Below are 19,175 nucleotides of genomic sequence, written 5' to 3'. Positions count from 1 at the left end.
GCCTAGAATAATCAGAGACGCATCTCTTCATCTTTTTCCTATTTTCCTTTTTTGCCAGCGGTGTATTCTGAGCTGATCAAAGGTAGTTTATTCAAGTGTCAAACGTGTTTCTAGGAGTGCTAAACTGCAGAAAATTCAATGCCACACAGGTACAATGTATGTATAATTTATAGATAAGCAGAATGAGGTTGGCAGGTGCTTCTGATGAGCGTCATGCCAGATGTAAATATTCCCAGTTCATGTATTCATGAGTTTATTCAAAGTCCAGTTTCTAGTGACCAGGTGCCTGAAAAGAGTGGCATAAACTCCTTCTAATCATGGCATAAATTCACATCAATAGCTACAGGATTACATGAAAAGCGACATGAAAAACCAAAGTAGATATGTTCTCATGAGAGATACTCATTGATTTGGAAGTTCATTTTTTTTTCTATTTCAAAGGTAACTTGTTTATGCCTATCAACTCTCAGCTCTTTATACAAAAATGTTCTGTAGTAGAAATCTTCAGAGGGATAGTCCTATGCCATGAAAAAGTCTTAAAAATGTATTTCAACCCACTGCTTCCTTTAGTTCAAATAAAATCATTTAAAAGCTTTATGACCATCATATGCCACATTGTGATCATAAGCTTGAACAGGGCTTCCCAGGTAGTGCTAGTGGTAAGAACCTGCCTGCCAATGCAGGTAGACGTAAGAGACCTGAGTTTGATCCCTGGGTCGGGAAGATCCCCTGGAGAAAGCAATGGCTACCCACTCCAGTATTCTTGCCTGGAGAATCCCATGGACAGAGGAGCCTTGCAGGCTGCAGTCCATGGGGTCACACAGATTTGGACACGACTGAAGTGACTTAGCAGCAGTAGTAGTAACAGCAAACTTGAACAACCTCTCACCCCTTTACATACCTAGTTGCATCGAGACACTGCTGAACAGTGAGCAGAAGTCTGAGCTATCTGCAACAGAACAATGTCATGCTCTAACATCTGGGCATCAAATGCATTACTTTTAAGCTTTCTCACTGAAGGTCTGATACTGATAGGTGAAGACTGTATATCTTATGAGATTAGTGCAATTCTCTTTCAGGAATACAAAACTAGTTCTTAGAAACTTCCAACGACCTAATCCTCTAGCCAACTATGAAGAATTCGTTAAAATAGATATATTGCTAAATTTCTATCAGGTGTTTGAATCATTTCTGTGATTAATCCATGTAAATGAAGCTCATTACACTCATTTACAGGGGAAATGCCTATATATTGTATGCATGTGTATGCGTACAGTTGTTCAGTTATGTCCAGCTTTCTACAAGCCCATGGGCTGAGGCTTGCCAGGCTCCTCTGTCCATGGAATTTTCCAGGCAAGAATACTGGAGGGGATTGCCATTTCATTCTCCAGGAAATCTTCCCCACCCAGGGACTGAAACTGTGTCTCTTTGCATTTCCTGTGTTGGCAGGCAGATTCTTTACCACCATATCCCCTGGGAAGATGCCTGGAAAGACGCTATGTATACATATTATTTTTTCCAGGTCTCATCCTATTGTTGGCTTTGCTTGAACAATTTTTTTTCACCAGTTTCACTGACCTTCATTGCATCTCCAAGGAGGAATGGCGTGTCCCTGTCTTCATTGAAGTCATATTCAGGAAGGTGAATGAGGAAAGAAATTGAAGGGCTAGTCTATCTTAATTTCCTAGGGTTATCCAAACAAAGAACTGCAAACTGGATGGCTTAAAATAACAGAAATTTATTCTTTTGCAGTTTTTGAGGCCAGAAGTGTGAGATCAAGGTTTGGGCAGGATTGACAGCTCTGAGGCTCTGACAGAATCTGTTCCTTGTCTCTTTTCTACTTTCTTGTGCTTTTCTAGATACATATGGTATTCCTTGGTCCATAAAAGCATAACTTTGATCTCTCATTTCATCTTCACATGGCTTTCTCCTTGTATGTGAGTTGGTCTCCAAGTCCCTTTTTAATAAAGAGATCAGTCATATATATTTGGGCTCACCCTAACGACTCAATTTTAACTTGACTGCCTTTTCAAAGACTCCATCTACAACTAAGTTCATATTTTGAGGGACTGGGGGTTAGGTCTTCAACATCTGAATTTGGATGGGGACACAGCTCAACCTGTAGCACCTTCCTTGATATAATATGGTCTATTAAACAGGACATGTGAATGAGTGAGTGAGTGAAGTCGATCAGTCATGTCCGACTCTTTGCGACCCCATGGACTGTAGCCTACCAGGCTTCTCTGTCCACGGGATTCTCCAGACAAGAATACTGGAGTGGGTTACCGTTTCCTTCTCCAGGGGATCTTCCCGACCAAGGGATCGAACCTGGGTCTCCTGCATTGGAGACAGATGCTCTAATCTTTGAGCCACCAGGGAAGCCCCATGGGAGGTTATTTGAGAGACAGTGGTTGCAGTGGGGAGCTGCACAGGCCTTGGGGTTGAGTGGCCTGTGTTCAAATACTGCCCGTGGCCCTTATCAACAGCTTGTTATGGGCAAGTGACTAACTCACTATGTGCCTCAACTTTACCTAATGAAAAATGGGATCATACTTGTACCTACCTTTTTGTTTAAAAAGGTACTATATAAAATTTTCCAAATACTTTGTGGAATTCAAACTTTGTACTTTCCCTTTAGGTACATTTCTGATCTATCTCATCAATAGTTCTGCTAAAAATAGGAAAGATTTTCATTAGAAATAATCGGTTCTCCAAGAATCCATGTGGAGTGATCACCTCTCTATGTTCACAAACCATTTTTATGTATATTTTGCTTATTCTTTTCTATTTCTGCTTATTCCTCATTTATCTAATCTGCAACCCTCATTACATTAATCCATCTTTTTAGAAATTCATTTATTTTCTCTCCCTATCATTCTGGTCTTTGATATACACATTTGTGCATACTTGCACACACGCACACACACACACACATTTTATTAGTAGGGCCTTTATATGCTGTTTTCAGTCTCTTAAGAAATTCTTCATTTTCCATTTTGCATTCTCATGTAATACTTCACAGACTCAACAGTCTCATGTTCAAGGTTAATTCTGTTCACAAAAGAAAAAAGAAAACCAATAATTATTGGGAGCATCCTAGACATTGGGTGTTTTACAGGAAACATCTCTCTGATATTATCCCTTTCCTAAGGTGACACAGCGAGTAAATACCAGAAATAGAATTTGACCCACAAGCGGATTTTAAAATATGTGTAATATTTTCCCACAATTGTGCAGATTCTGAATAAAATAAATATGGTTCAGACGTACTGTATCAGATTATCTTCTTATGGCCCTGGATCACTTTCCTCATGTTTCACAAAGTTCCCAGGGATGGTGTCTGTGGGTGAGATGCAGTTAGAGGTTCTGATGATAACTTAGGCCTCAGAATAAGACCTGTTCAATAAGACAGAATTCCACCTGTAAGAGGCAAGACCTTTTGCATTTATTTACAAATAATGTATTTGTATGATTCAAGAATGTGATCTGGCCTGGGTTAATCTTAATCTGACTCTAATGCAGGTTGACAAAGGGACAAAAAAAGAAAGCATTTGTAAGTTCCAGATTTACAGCAACATCAAGTCACAGCTGACTGCCCATCCCACGCATTGTATGGATTGCAGGGTGCAATGCTAAAGTAGTTTTTTGAGAAATGAGATGCTGCATATTTCTTTTTTTTTCAATATTACCATCCTGCCAGGAACTGCTATAAAAGTATCCTAAGTCCTGAAATGGGAGGGATGGATTTTCCAAATAGATGCCAAGCACTAGGGAAGCCTCCAAGCTTGTACATTGCCCATTTGGGTTGTTGGCACAGACACTGCAGCATCAACCAAAGTATTTATTAAGGGCCCAGCTGCCCTGGATGCCACACAAGATGCCGCGCAAACAGCCAGAAACAAGTGCAGCCCTGCTCTCTAGGCTCAGATTGATAGGAGCTGACAGTTTTAGGTCAAGAGTCCAGGTTATTTCTGTAGGCGTGTGCAACACAGCCTGGCTTACCCAGTAAGCCCTCCTCCTTTTAACCCCAAGTACATCCCATGTGACAGGCAGGGCTAGAAATATTATCTGTCTTTTACATGAAAGTTCATGTGCCCTCCTCTGGGTTCTATAACTTGAGGTTAACAGAGCATGATCCAAACCCTGATCCCTGAGGTAGTGGATCTCCTGTTTTCTTGCATCCACCCAGTTGCCTTTGTCACGTACTGTGTGAACATTTTATATAATCACACATCTAAGATGTAAATCTTAATTTTTTTTTATTGGAGTATAGTTGATTTACAATGGTGCAAAGTGAATCAATTATACATATACGTATATCCACTCTTTTTTTTGGGGGGGTGGGAGGAGGGTCTTTCTGATAGCTCAGTTGGTAAAGAATCTGCCTGCAAAGCAGGAGATCCCAGTTCGATTCCTGGGTCAGGAAGATCCCCTGGAGAAGGGATAGGCTACCTACTTCAGTATTCTGGGGCTTCCCTTGTAGCTCAGCTGGTAAAGAACCTGTCTGCAATGTGGAAGACTTGGGTTCAGTCCCTGGGTTGGGAGGATTCCCTGAAGAAGGGAAAAATTTACCACTCCAGTATTCTGGCCTGGAGAATTCCATGGACTGTCTAGTTTCTAGCATTTCTGGATAAGGTATATAATTGCTAATATCACAAACATAGATACATTTTTTTGGGCTTCCCCTATAGCTCAGTTGGTAAAGAATCTGCCTTCAATGCAGGGGACATCTGTTCGATTCTCGGGTTGGGAAGATCCCTTGGAGGAGGGAAATGCTATCTACTCCAATATTCTGGCCTGGAGAATTCCATGGACTGTATAGTCCCTGGGGTTGCAAAGAGTCAGATATGACTGGATGACTTTCACCTAAATCTTTTTTAGATTCTTTTCCCATAGAGGTCATTACAGAGTACTGAGTAGTAGTACTGTGTTCTACAGTAGGTCTTTATTAATTATTTGTTTCATATATGCACACATGCATTCTTAGTCACTCAGCTGTGTGTGACTCTTTGCGACCCATTGGACTGTAAGTCACCAGGCTCCTCTCTCCATGGGATTCTCCAGGTAAGAATACTGGAGTGGGGTGCCATGCCCTCCTCCAGGGGATCTTCCTGACCCAGGGATCGAACCCACATCTCTTATGTCTCCTGCATTGGCAGGTGGGTTCTTTACCTGCTGAGCCATCAGCAAGCCCTATTTTATATATAGTAGTGTGTGTATATTAATCCTAATCAAGGTGCTAATCTTAAAGTAGGAGAATTTCAGACCTGGAAGGCTCCTAGGAGCCTGAATTCAGCACCCTTCTTTTATTTATGGGGGACTTGAGCGTCTCTAAAATGTACAATAAACCCCCTCAGTACAGCACATTCTTGGCAGAGCTCTGCCTAGAACCCAAGAGGGGCTGATGGTTCCAAGCACATTAATTGCATTTAAACTGAGAATTCCATGGGGTTAGATATCGCAAGTAGTTTTCTTTTCTTCTGGTCAAAATTCTTCTTATCCCATGTTGCTTCTCTTGAGGCGGTCTGAAACATTGTCCACCTCCAGAAGCAGAGAAATGCCCTGGATAACATAGACTGAGGTTGTTGAGACACTGGAAACAGAAGAAACAGTGAAGTCAGGCTGAGGTTTCCATGTAAGGAATCAACTTCACTCTTTTCAATCATGGATAATCAGTCCAAGATAAAAAGAGTGGTCTGAACACATTGAGCATCTCACACAGCAGATTCATGAATGAACCTGAAGCAAACAATTTTGAAAGTTCTGATGGAGGCAGGGGAGAATAAACTAAGGGAAGAGCATGTCAGGAAACTAGAATTAATAATTTGCGTGCAAGGTGTAAAACTCTGGACCAAAATTGGATCCACAGAGCATTGACACATGCTGATTGAAATTGACTTTTTGTCATCCTCCATGAAAATGAACTGAACTGAAATAACCTGTCCTAGAAACTTCTTTTTTCAGCTCCTTTTCTTATACAATGTAAAAATAAAGGTCATGCAAAGACACACACACAGGCACTTACGTTCATTTTTTTAAAGTGGATCAGCAAGATGAATGAAATGATACTATTTATTTGTAATCAATAAATTAATATGTGCTTATTGTGAGTCACAAAGATAACATCACAAGATTAATAAGACACGGTTTCCTGCCTTCAAGGAGCTCTGAGTCTAGCTAGCAAAATACACAGGGACAGAGTAATCAAAACACAATATAGAAAGGGCTATAAAAAAGGGTGTTTAAAAAGTATCATGGTGGCTGAACAGTGAATCCTGCAAGTGCTGGTTAGAAGATGCTGGTCTGGGAAGACTTGAGATAAGAAGAGGCCTTTCAAAAGTAGCAAGATAGGAAATGACATTTCAGAAAAAGAAATTGTGTAATAAAAGCACAGTCAGGTGGGAGCATGACATATCATGCTTTGTTCTGTGAATGATTAGTATCATGCGTATATGGGGCAAGATGCAGGAAAAAAAAATAGAAGATGAGTCGGAAGGGAAGGGATTGGTTAGATCACGTGTTGAAAAGCCTTGGTTACCTGGAGAAGGAGCTCAAGCTTTATCCAAGATGCTGCTCAACTGGGGAGTGACTTGTTGAACTGTTTATTGTTCAGAAAATAAATTCCAAGAGAAAGACAGATCTGAAATGACGATGACACTGTTCATTGAGCAATATCGGTCCATTTTCTGGATGAAAATAGCATATTATTTATTGTCTAATTTCTAAATTTAGCGCAGAGTTAAAGTGTTGATGACAGCCAATGCTATCGAAGCTTTGCTGAAATCAGTATAGTCAGATATTGCCGATGATGCAAATTGTCAAGCTGTTTTGAAAAGAAATATGAAAGTACATTATTAAGGAAAATATATGCAGTCATGTGCCTTGAAGTAGCAGTCTCAGTTTTGAGAATTTAAATGAAGAAAATTATCCAAAGCCAAAAGAATCATAAAATTTAGAGACGTTTATTTTAGCATTATTTATAATACCCAGATAAAAAATAAGTACCAACAAAAAGACTGTTGAGATCTTTATTTTATGTTAGAGATGTTTATGAAATGTTTGTGTTTATGTTAGATATGTTTATTTTAGCATTATTTATAATAGCCAGATATAATACCCAGATAAAAAATAAGCACCAACAATAAAACAGTTATAAGTACATTGTATCAAACTGGCCAAATGAGGTGTAAAGCACTGATTAAAATATCTATTGAAACACAAAAGGTTTAGTTAATATGATGTTTAAAAATACAAACATATGTGTTCATTATTATTCCTGCTATGTAAAATTAAATGTGTGTAGCAACAAAAATTGAAGAGAGCAAAGACAAATGAACACTGTGTAATGTATTTGGAAAGCAAAATTTTTCTCGTTATATTTAGAGTTGCATTAATGCTTTTTTAATGATGCCTGTAGAAAAAAATCACATTTAAAATAGCTGTCATTTATTAAATGTCTATATTATGCTAAGCACTGTACATGTTTTATCTTATTTAATTCTCACAGCATTCCATAAGGATGATACTGTTATGATCTATCCTTAATTGAATTTTAATTTTTTTTGAATTGATATATATGTATAATTTATAAATATAAAGCAACATAAATAATTTTATTAAGAATAAGAGCAATATCTTTGCCTTTCAACTCCAATTCATATAAATGATTTTAGAAGTTTCTCAAGCGCCTCTGTATTTTCAAATCATGTGATACTCTATGCATCCACGCATGCTAAGTTGCTTCAGTTTTGTCCGACTCTGTGCGAACCTATGTATTGTAGCCTGTGAAGCTCCTTTATCCATGGGATTCTCCAGGCAAGGATACTGGAATGGGTTGCCATTTCCTTCTTCAGGGAATCTTCCCGATCCAGGGAATGAACCCACATCTTTTACGTCTCCTACATTGGCAAGTGGGTTCTTTACCACTAGTGCCACTTGCAAGCCCATTTGATACTCTAACCATTTATAAATTCAAGCTTAAAATATTATTTATTTAATAAAATCAAGCCATTCTTTACAAATTTGCCTTTGAAAAGGAATAAATAGTTGTTAAATCTTGAGTAGAACTCATCAAAGAAAAAAGAGAAAATAGAAACGACTAATATCAAGAATAAAAAAGAGACATCAAACATAATTCATGGATATTACAATTAAAATAAGACAATTAAAAAAGTCATATGGCAGTGTACTTGAATGTTTAAAGAAATGGGACAAATTCACTGGAAAGCAATTCATCAAAAATGTGGAGAAAGAAATAGAAAATATTAATTGCTGCTTCTGCTAAGTCGCTTCAGTTGTGTCCGACTCTGTGCGACCCCATAGACAGCAGCCCACCAGGCTCCCCTTTCCTTGGGATTCTCCAGGCAAGACCACTGGAGTGGGTTATATATTAAAGAATTGCATTCTTATTTCAAATCTTCTCACTAAAAAAAAAAAAAAAAAGCAAACATGGATGCCTTTGCTGGTGAGTTCTACCAGCTATTTTTGGAAGACATCATACCAAGATGTTGTGGATGTAAAAAGCATGGGGTCATACCCATATTTCCAAGCTAGACAGATTTTTCTGGCATGAGCAGAGTAAAAAGTGTGGGAAGGGAACAATGGAGGCAGAACAACTCATTAGGAAATGATAAGAAATACCCAGGTAGAATAGGGTGTGTCCTGAACCTGATTAGAGGCTATAGAGATGGAAGAGAATATAACACAGAGAGACGCCAATGCTGAACTTTCACACCATTACCCCTTGTCAAAGAACATCACGCTCAGAAGAGAGGCGGGAGGACTCCGCTCTCGTCAAATCAATGGGCAACCATTTTTGAGGGGTGTGTTCACCTTTCAGGACAAGCTAATAATTCAGTCTGCCTTACCTGTCTATTCTGTAGCAATGGGCTAGAGATGGGAACAGGAGCCATGCCCTCAGTGATAACAAGGAAAAATGCTTGAAATTAGAGTGTAAATCTCATCAAAGAGCTGGGAAGTTAATGAGAAATACATGATCAAGCCAAGGTTAAGCAAAGATCTGGAACCCAGACAGGTGAGTTTCCTTTGTTCTGGACCATGTTGCTACCTTGGGAAAGGCAACCAGAATCCCACTGGCAATTTTGGTGACCTTGAGAGGCTACAAACAGGTGACGTCTGATAGACCAGCACCTACCCTGTGCTGGACCTGGATCAACATAACCTGGATATCGCTACAGTGATGTAGAAAACAGGCAGCCACAAAATTCAGGGCCTTAGAACATTAATGTTTTTCTTGCTTTCAATTCTGCAGGCTGGCAGGGTCTACTCTGCTTCCATCTGAGGCCTCTGGGCTTGTTCCTAGGATGCAGATGAGCTTCAGATGTGCTCTCTGAGTCTGGTATTCTCCTTCCATCAGCTGCTGTCCTGGGCATGCTCTTCTTATGGAGAAAGTTGAGATTGAGCAGCACCATGTAACCACCCCTAAAGCTCTTTTGCATTCTATTGGTCACAGTAAGTTGGTACCAGGGGTACACAACCAAGGGGCCAAGTGGCAGGGAAGTGAAGCTTTTCTGAACAATATTCCAGTTCATCCTAACACCTAAATATGAAAGATGGTTAACAGACATTTGGTCCTGTCCAAAGTATCTTTGATATTTGGTTCTGTTCAAAACATCCATAAGACATTTGGTCCATGCCAAAAGACCTTTGATATTTGCAGAGCCATTTGAAATTTCCAGAGCACCCATAAGGCATTTGGTTCATGCCAAAAGCTTCATGGTATTTGGTCATACGTGGACCTGTCCGAATTGTCAGTGGAGACATTTTGTCCATGTCAAATGTCCCTTGATATCTGATCCTGCCCAAAACCATTTGATGGCTCAGTGGTAAAGAGTATGCCTGTGATGCAGGAGACCCGGGTTTAATCCCTGGGTTGGGACGAGCCCCTAGAGAAGGGAATGGCCATCCACTCCAGTATTCTTGCCTGGAGAATTCCATGGATGGAGGAGCCTGGCAGGCTACAGTCCATGGGGTCGCAAACAGTCAGACACTATTACTATAGCCATGAAGCCTGAGGGCTCAGTAGGCAAAGAATCTGCCTGTAATGCAGGAGACACGGGAGATGCGGGTTTGATTCCTGGGTCAGGAGGATCCCCTGGAGGAGGAAATGGCATCCCACTAGGGTATTCATGCCTGAAAAATCCCATGGACAGGAGGGCTACGATCCAAAGGGTCACAAAAAGTCAGACACAACTGAGAAATTTAGCACACAAATATGATTATGGACATTTTGGATGTCCATAATTTCAACAACTTTTTGGTGTAGGTCATATGTCTTACAGATGTTTTGGACAGTACCAAATGTCCTGCAAGGCTGAAAGACATTCATTTTTTTTTTTCTAATATGATTTTAGAAGATAATACTGGAGGATATATTCAGGGCAGAGAATAATTTATTTAAAATTATATAAAATAAAAAATAGTTGGAATAAAACTACATTAAAAGTAAGAATTTATATTATTAAATGATATCACTAATGAGTTAAAAAAGAAGTAAGACACAAAAAAGGAGAAAATTATTGCAACATACACACTGCCAAAGAGCTTGATTCTGGAAGCCATAATAAAGATTTCTGACAAGTCAATAAGAGAGAGGGATTTCCCTGGTGGTCCAGTGGTTAAGACTTTGTCTTCCAATGCAGGGGATGTGGGGTCGATCCTTGGTCAAGGAGCTAAGATCCTATAGGCCTTGAATCCAAAAAAAGAAAAAGTAAAATGAAAACATAAGAAAGAATATTGTAACAAATTCAATAAATATTTAAAGAAAAATAAATAAAAGAAAACATAATAGAAATAGATTAAAAATGTGAATGGGCAGTAAAGTAAGAAGAAATTTAAATGCTCAAAAAATGTAAAACAGTTTTCAATCTCATTATTACTGAAGAAAATGCAAACTGAAACCAGAAAGAAATATCTTTATATGCCTGTTAAAATGACTAAAAAAAGTTACCATGAAGAAAGTTTCATTCACTGAAAGAAGTGTATATATTGGGACAAACTCTTCAGAAAACACTTGGCTTTTCTTATCTAGTGGAGTTGAAGCTATGTCCAATTTCTGACCTTGCAACTGCACTTCCAATTACACATCACAGAGAATCAAGGATACTTGTGTCTCAGAGCACATATATGAGAACTTCAGAGTGACTTCTTTATCTGTAGCACAAGCCAGAAACAACTCAACTGTCCCCAAACAGTTGAATGAATAAACACACTATATTCACGAGATAGAATTCTGCACAGTGATAAACCAAATACAGCAGAGACCTACTCAACAGTGTCCATGAAACCTGCAATGCAATGAAATAAGTCATAAAACAATGCATTTTCATCAGTTCTTAGAAAATCTGATAAAAAAGAAAAAGAATAAGTGTCATTGTTTGTTTAAACGGGGATGAAGGAAAGAGGACTTGAAAGGTGGTCATATGTGTATTTGCTTTATCATATTCTATGTTGATTGCAGCCATGAAATTAAAAGATGTTTTCTTCTTGGAAGGAAAGTTATGACCAACCTAGACAGCATATTAAAAAGCAGAGACATTACTATGCCAAAAAGTTGTGTCTAGTCAAAGCTATGGTTTTTCCAGTGATCATGTATGGATGTGAGAGTTGGACCATAAAGAAAGCTGAGCACCAAAGAATTGATGCTTTTGAACTGTGGTGTTGGAGAAGACTCTTGAGAGTCCCTTGGACTTCAAGGAGATCTAGCCAGTCCTCTGATCTCCTAAAGGAGATCGGTCCTGGGTGTTCATTGAAATGACTGATGTTGAAGCTGAAACTCCAATACTTTGGCCATCTAATGCGAAGAACTGACTCATTTGAAAATACCCTAACACTGGGGAAGATTGAGGGCAGGAGAAGGGTTTGACAGAGGATGCGATGATTGGATGGCATCACTGACTCAATGGACATGAGTTTGGGTAGGCTCTGGGATTTGGTAATGGACAGGGAGGCTTGGCGTGCTGCAGTTCATGGGGTCGCAAACAGTCGGACACGACTGAGCAACTGAACTGAACTGAACTGAAGGTTGATCATAGCTTTCCTTCCAAGGAGCAAGCATCTTTTTATTTCATGGCTGCATGTGCCTGTATAGTTCATGGAATTCTGTAGACCAGAATACTGGAGTGGGTAGGCTTTCCCTTCTCCAGGGAATCTTCCCAACCCAGGGATCAAACCCAGGTCTCCTGCATTACAGGCGGATTCCTTACCAGCTGAGCCACAAGAGAAGCCCAAGAATACTGAAGTGGATAGCCTATCCCTTCTCCAGCAGATCTTCCTAACCCAGGAATCGAACCATGGTGTCCTGCATTGCAGGTGGTTCCTTTACCAACTGAGCTATCAGGGGAATGTGATTAGTTATCTTAAACATGACAATTCCAGAGAAAACTTCATCTATTTATTTATTCTAGATTCATAAAATCCTGAAGGATTGATAGATAAAGGACTTGAAAACTTTCATAACAGACGGGACACAGGAATATATAGAAACTAAAAGCACTACAATTGTACTTTTGTTTTGAAGAAAAAAGAAAAAAAAAAACTTTACCTTCCACTTGAATCAAGGACAAAATGAATTCTCAGCAGCCTGACTTAGATTCCATTTGCTCATGGCAGTTTCTGGCACAAAGTAAGTGCACTCTGACCAAACTGAGTGCCATATAGATATTTGAAATTAGGTGAAAGGTGCAGTTTTTCCACTAGGTTTCAGATGAAGCTTCCTAGAAAAATGGTGGTAATAATGCTAACTATGACAGGTTAGCTGGCTGGCCAGAGGCAAGGAGCTTCTCTTGAGAGTTTGTTTTCTTGTGCAGCAAATTACTTGCCATCCAGAAATGTGATAAGCACCAAGGTCACCAGAAAAGACAAAACAGATTTTTTTTTCTTCAAGAACCTAATAAATCATCAAGAGACCATTACCACCAGATGTTCTAAGTGCAGTAACAGACATATTTTCAAGACAAGAGGCAACCAAACCAGTCTGAGGATCCTAGGAAATCTTTGAGCAGGTTACTTCAGAGATGGACCTGAAAGGCTGGCAGAAGGAAGGAAAGGGGTGGAGGAAGGAGGGAGAAAAGAATAGCAGAGAAAAGGAAAAGCACAGATGAAGGGCAGAAAAGAGAAGTAGCGTGCAGCGGGAAAACTCAAGCTACTCGGGTTACCAGAGTCTGTGTAAAATGAGCTTACAAAGGCAGCTGTTGGGGCAGATTGATGCCTGATCTTAATGAATCTTCAAGGGTCTCTTCAGACACTTAGATCTTACCCAGAGTGCAATGGAAAGGCCTTAAACGATTTTAAGACCCAATCATAATATTGATCACTGTTGGATGATTAACTTATTATTTTTCAGATTTCTTATTTTGTATAATTCCCTCTAATTTCTAGTGTTTTCAAATGGTTATATATTTTTAATTAAAAAAAAGAAGCCATTTACCCAAAGAAATATGACTGATTCCCTACTTGCAAAATGAGGCAGTTTTGTTTTCCTACCTTTCTTCCTTCTTTCTGTTGCATTTGTGAGTGAAATCTTGTCTTGGAGTTTAGACTGTGTGGGTGTGCTCTCAGTGGATCAGTCATGTCCAACTCTTTGTGACCTCATGGACTGTAGCCCACCAGGCTTCTGTGTCCATGGGATTTCCCAAGCAAGAATACTGGAGTGGGTTGCCATTTCTTTCTCCAGGGCATCTTCCCAATCCAGAGATTGAAACTGCATCGCTTGTGTCTCTGGCACTGGCGGGCGGATTCTTTACCACTGTGCCATCGTATCCTTTCACTGATCATTATCACATTATTGTGCATGTTTCATCTTTGTAGAAGCAATGGTGCTTGCACTTTGCCTATAACTGTCTCTATAACGATCGTGTAAGCACCATGATAGGTAAAAGCACAACATTGCTTTACTTCTTGAGGTACCATTTAGCTACACACTGTAACTTTGGTGACTGGTTCCCCTGGGGGCAGTGAATGCAGCAGCTGCAGCAGTTCTAATTAAGTGATTATGATATTTATTCTGCACCCTAGTATATAGTTTTGTTTGCATTCTTAAGGTCTTTATTCTTCTCTAACATTATTAGGTATTACTGCAACCATGAAATTAAAAGATGCTTGCTCCTGGGAAGAAAAGCCATGGCCAACCTAGATAGGGTATTAAAAAGCAGAGACATTACTTTGTTGACAAATGTCCATCTAGTCAAAGTATGGTTTTTCTGCTAGTCATGTATGGATGTGAGAGTTGGACTATAAAGAAAGCTGATACCCAAAGAATTGACGCTTTTGAACTGTGGTGTTGGAGAAGACTCTTGAGAGTCCCTTAGACTGCAAGGAGACCCAACCAGTCAATGGTAAAGGAAATCAGTCCTGAATATTAATTTGGAAGGACTGATGCTGAAGATGAAACTCTAATACTTTGGCCACCTGATGCAAAAAAACTGACTCATTTGAAAAGATCCTGATTCTGGGAAAGACTGAAGGTAGGAGGAAAAGGGGATGACAGAGGATGAGATGGTTGGATGGCATCACCAACTCGATGGAGGTGAGTTTGAACAAGCCCTGGGAGTTGGTGATGGACACGGAAGCCTGGCGTGCTACAGTCCATGGGGTCACAAAGAGTCTAACACAACTGAACGAATGAACTGAAACTGAGTAAGTAGCGTCTTTTCCAGTGGTGCTACTTGGTAAAGAACATGCCTGCCAAGACAGGAGACTTAAGAGACATGGGTCTGACCCCTGGGTCAGGAAGATCCCCTGAAGAAGGGAATGGTAACCCACTCCAGTATTCTTGCTTGGAGAATTCCATGCACAGAGGAACCTGGCGGGCTACAGTCCATGGGATTGCAAAGAGTCAGACACCACTGAAGTGACATAGCATGCACACATGAGGAGGTAGTGTTTCCTAAGAAGTGTGAAATAATTTCTAAGCTCTCATTTATTTTAAACATCCATGTTCTCTAAATTTCACACATAAAAATGAAACTTCATCTAAGAAGTAAAGTCAGGTAATATTCACTATTCTTTGAACTCAAACATTTTCCCAATGTTTTCACATCTCTTTTATAGAGAAGGATAACAGTACTCTTGCCTGGAGAATCCCATGGAGGGAGGAGCCTGGTAGGCTACAGTCCATAGAGTTGCAAAGAGTCCGACACGACTGAGAGACTTCACTTTCACTTTCATAAAATGGTTTGGATTTCTCGTTTTCATTGGTTTGTTTTGGTAACATTTATTTTCCCTCTTTTTCTGGATGTTTTCTCTTGAAGTTCAAGACTTTCTCCAGAATTGGATATTTCGATATTTACTTTCTCATGTTTGTTTGTTTTGTTTTTGTTGGTTTAGTAGCTCAGTCATGTCTGACTCTTGCAACCCTATGGACTGTAGCCCACCAAGATTCTCGTCCACAGATCTTTCCAGGCAAGAATTCTGGAGTGGGTTGCCATTTCCCTTTCTAGTATTTACTTCCTGGTACTATATATATTTTCTAAGCTGCAGATTCATTGCTCTTCAGCTCGTTTATTTATTTATTTATTGACTATTGCTTCTGTTTCATTAGTTCTAGAGTATTTTCTAGGAATACAAAGAAGGGGACCACCCACCTCTCATTCAGAAACATATGATAGTCCCGCTTGCTAAGCAAGAGACTTATTCTTGAAAAGCACAATCTCTCTGAACAAAGCAGAACTGGGACCTTATATATGATTTTGGGAAACATGGAGTTGAGGGGCAAAACCAATACAATATTGTAAAGTAATTAGCCTCCAGTTAAAATAAATAAATCTATATTAAAAAAAGAAAACATTCTTAAAAAGTGGAGGTGTCAGGGATGAGCTGATATTTTGGCTGTAAAGTGTGATTATGAAAGTGACTTGTCCAGAGTTTATTCATTTCCCATGATATCCTCTTGACTGCTCATTGACCCAGGTGGTCAATGTCCCTCTTATTGTATCATACATCCACAAGAGTTCAGGCAAATTGTGTCTGAGAACAGGGAACATAAGAGGATCACGAGAACACACTGCTTCTCTGCATGTACCCCAAGTGTGGGGTATACCCCAAATGTGGGGCAATTCCACAGCATGCTTATTTCTCTCGGCCTATGAGTGCATTTTTGACTTGATTTGAGCTCAGGACAGACAAAGATTATGTAACCTAGTAAATTACTAGATGACTGATATCTAGTGAAATCTCAGCATACTAGAGCACAGTGCAGTTCAGTTCAGTCGCTCAGTCATGTCCGACTCTTTGAGACCCCATGAATTGCAGCATGCCAGGTCTTCCTGCCCATCTCCAACTCCCAGAGTTCACCCAAACTCATGTCCATCGAGTCAGTGATGCCATCCAACCATCTCATTCTCTGTCGTCCCCTTCTCCTGCCCTCAATCTTTCCCAGCATCAGGGTCTTTTCAGATGAATCAGCTCTTCCCATCAGGTGGCCAAAGTATTGGAGTTTCAGCTCATGATGTACTAAACAAGTCAGGACAGTAGTTCAAAGTAGACAAAGTAGTGGCTTTCTAATAATGGAATTTTAGACATTGTCTAGAGACATCGGGAAGCACTTTGCTTAATGAGTCCATCCCTCCTGATAGGTGACTCCATTTAGATATCCAGGTGTCCTTTATCATTAGAACAGTAGCTGGATGCGTGCAGTGACCACCAACAGCAAAGATAGCCACAAGGAAAGGCCAGGTCAGGTCTCAGTGGCCCCTGACCTCACTCAAGTGTTCTCATTGTAAAGTTCAGTTTGAGGATTTTCCTTAATTTTTTCAATTGTTTGTTATAACAGATCATTATTACTTTTTCTGTAATTTCTGCTAAAAATGTAGTATTTTTATTGTCTTATATAGTGTACATTTTATTCAATGAAGAGTTGTCCCAGAAAACATTCTTGGAAAATTATAATTTTTAAATTAACTTAAAATTTCAGTAAAATTTTTAAAATTAATTTATGATGATCAAAACTACAATGAAGTATCACCTCACACCAATCAGAATGGCCATCATCCCAAAATCTGCAACAATAAATTTTGGAGAGGGTGTGGAGAAAAGGAAACTCTCTTGCACTGTTGGTGGGGATGTAAACCAATACAGCCACTATGGAGAACATGAGTTCTCCAACTCATGATGGACATGAGTATGGAGATTCCTTAGCAAACTAGGAATGAAACTACCATGTGACCCAGCAATCCCACTACTGGGTATATACCAATAATTCAAAAAAACACACATGTACCCCAGTGCTTATTGCATCACTATTTATGATAGCTCAGACATGAACACAATCTAGATGTCCATTGACAGATGAAGGGATGAAAACATTGTGTGCAATAGAATATTACTTGGCTATAAAAAGGAATGGATTTGAGTCAGCTGAAGTGAGGTAGATGAACTTAGAGCCTGTTATACAGAGTGAAGTAAGTCAGAAATATAAAAACAAATATCACGTAACATACATATATGGAATCTAGGAAAAAATGGCGCTGATGAGCCTGTTTGCAGGGCAGGAATAGAGGCACGGATGTAAAGAATGGACTTATGGACACAGCAGGGGAAGGAGAGGGTGGCATGAATTGAGAGAGTGGCGCTGATACATGTAACACTCCTATGTGTAAAACAGACAGCTAGCAGGAAGCTACTGTATACACAGCGAGTTCAGCCTGGTGCTCTGTGATGACCTGGAAGGATGGGATGAGGAGGGGAGGATGGACGCTCAGAGGGAGGGGATATCTGCATACTCATGGCTGGTTCATGTTATTGTAAGGCAGAAACCAACACACCATTGTAAAGCAGTGATCTTCCAATTAAAAATCAATCTCTAAAAAAGTAGGCAAAATATAAAATTCAATTAAAACACAAAGTTATTGGTAGAATGTCGAGCAATTAAGTGTACAAAATCTACTTTTGAAGATTAAAAGAATTAAATTACAAGATTATAAGAATAAAATTACCAATATATGTGATTATGTGTTAAATTAATAAAAATCCAATTTCATCTTTTTTTTTCAATGAAGTAAATATTTTTATTATGTATTAGGAGGAGCCTAGAAATAACCAGTAACATTTTAGTCAAGTCTGAAGAGTGAAGACTGAGCGCTGAAGAATTGATGCTTTTGAACTGTGGTGTTGGAGAAGACTCTTGAAACTCCCTTGGACAAGGAGATGCAATCAGTCCATCCTAAAGATCAGTCTTGAATGTTCATAGAAGGACTGATGCTGAAGCTGAAACTCCAATACTTTGGCCACCTGATACGAAGAACTGACTCATTTGAAAAGACCCTGATGCTGGGAAAGATTGAAGGCTAAAGGAGAAGGGGACAACAGAGGATGAGATGGTTGGACGGCATCACTGACTCAATGGACATGAGCTTGAGAAAAGTCTGGGAGTCGATGATGGACAGGGAGGCCTGGCATGCTGCAGTCCATGGGGTGGCATAGAGTCAGACATGACTGGGTGACTGAACTAAACTGAACTGAAGATTGAATGAGAATTTGCTATTGGATGAATAGCAATAGATAAATGGATGAATTAGTGTTAGCTGAAATGTAAATCTTGTAGGCAGCCTAGCTCTCATGTCATTAATAGATAAAAGCAGCTTACATTCTAATGAAATAGGAGAAAAAAGGAATCTTGGCCCTCATCACCTACCTGTAGCCTGTACCATGTGACCGTGGCAAGTCTTCAGCTGGAAGCCTGGTGTGCTTTCACCAGCTACCCCTTGAGGAGAGATTCTAAACTGTTAGAAGCCAAACTGCAATCATTTCCCTATGACATTCCCAGGAGTTTCTTAGCATGGTGCTTGAAAATAGTTTTTGCCTACTCTGGTGTCAGCCTGACTGGGGATGGTATGGAGTTTGCCAAGTGAACTGAATCCTAAAATCAGGGTGAAGCACCATGTTTCACTCCAAACTGAAGGGATTCCCAGATGCAGAGATTTCAGTGTTAACACTCTGAATGTTGCTCAAAACAAATAGGTTGCTCTACTGAAATAGAGTCTACATTTGCTTAAAGAATTTTCTTTCCTCCCTTCCTCATTCCCTCCACATTTTCTTCCCTCTTTCTTTCCTTTTCTCCATCCTTTCTTTTTTCCTTCTTCCATCCAAGTTCTTTTTAAACAATTGTTCTGATTCTCCAATTCAATTGAAAGAAAACCAGACTTCATCTAGTAACTCCA

The sequence above is a fragment of the Ovis aries genome, chromosome 6 (assembly GCF_016772045.2).
Source record: "Ovis aries strain OAR_USU_Benz2616 breed Rambouillet chromosome 6, ARS-UI_Ramb_v3.0, whole genome shotgun sequence".
NCBI classification, from domain to species: Eukaryota; Metazoa; Chordata; class Mammalia; order Artiodactyla; family Bovidae; genus Ovis; species Ovis aries.
Note: the sequence above shows the minus strand (reverse complement) of the source record.